This window comes from Gavialis gangeticus, unplaced genomic scaffold (assembly GCF_001723915.1).
Source record: "Gavialis gangeticus isolate Ggan-Ray unplaced genomic scaffold, GavGan_comp1, whole genome shotgun sequence".
NCBI classification, from domain to species: domain Eukaryota; kingdom Metazoa; phylum Chordata; order Crocodylia; family Gavialidae; genus Gavialis; species Gavialis gangeticus.
In genome coordinates, this window is record NW_017728994.1 from 31,800,025 (window position 1) to 31,801,043 (window position 1,019).

General features: G+C 51.0%; 1 long non-coding RNA gene across 1 annotated transcript in view; it reads left to right on the plus strand.

Moving 5' to 3' along the window:
- LOC109287439 overlaps positions 1-358 on the plus strand; it is a 13,615-nt gene extending 13,257 nt beyond the window's left edge. Inside the window, exon 5 of the long non-coding RNA XR_002094866.1 lies at positions 7-358. This is a non-coding gene — a long non-coding RNA (uncharacterized LOC109287439). The remainder of the gene's footprint in view (positions 1-6) is intronic.
- Positions 359-1,019: the final 661 nt, after the last annotated feature.

Below are 1,019 nucleotides of genomic sequence, written 5' to 3' on the forward strand. Positions count from 1 at the left end.
GCAAAGTGGTTTTCAACAAGGACGCCTGCAGCATCAAAGTAGTGGAGAAAACTGACCCCTACAAAGAATGTGAGGTCCACAGCTGGGTGGGCTAACAATGAACTGGCTCCAGATTTCTCTGCCTAGTGAATCTCCTTGCCCTGTGATGGATGGCCAGCCATGGCAAGAGTCCATTCTTTGATCTGAATGAATGAGGTATTTTAAGTCATACTAGCAGCTTGCTTTTCTTCATCTAGTTGAATAGCAATGTAGTATATGATAATATACTGTATCTACTCCCATTTTATTTCTGTTCTTATCTGCATTGGCAAAACTGAGCTTTTGTTGAGTAAAATAAAATTTCTGACGCTTCATTTGATTTTATTGTCTTGCCTTAATGTTTTATACCTCAGTAACAGTGGGCTTCTACTCAAACCTTTGAAGAGAGCACGCTTTCCAATACAGAAGCTCTACACCACAGACTGGCAATGCATGGCATGCAAGACCATTTTCCTTGGCATGCTAAAGCCAACCTAGACTGGGCAACTTCTGCCAACAGCTGCCCAGAGCTGAGGCTGGCTGCAGCTGGGAAGCTGCAAACAGCAGCATGGGGCTCTGCAGCCCCAGCACCAGTTCCACGGCTGTGGCAGCCGTGCTCGTACCAATGGGTGCATTGGCCAGGAAGGGTCCTAGGGCAGCGTAACCCTGATTCCTCCCATGCCACCTGCCCAGAGGCACATGTACAGCTGCCACCTCCATGGAGCTGGTGCTGGGACTGTGGAGCCTGGTACAGCTGTTTGCAGCCTTCCAGCCACCTGCTACAGCTGCCCTGAGCCTGGGCAAGTTGTGGAAGGCAGCTGAGAGGCTGCGAAAGGCTGCACTGGGCTTCAGAGCCCCAGCACCTGCTCTCTGGTGGGGGCAGCAGATGCATAAATGGCTCACAATGCGTGGTAGGGAAAGGGCTGGGACAACACAACCCTAGCTCCTATTCTGCCATCTGCCCAGAGGTGCGTGCACAGTTGCCACAGAGACAGTGCCAG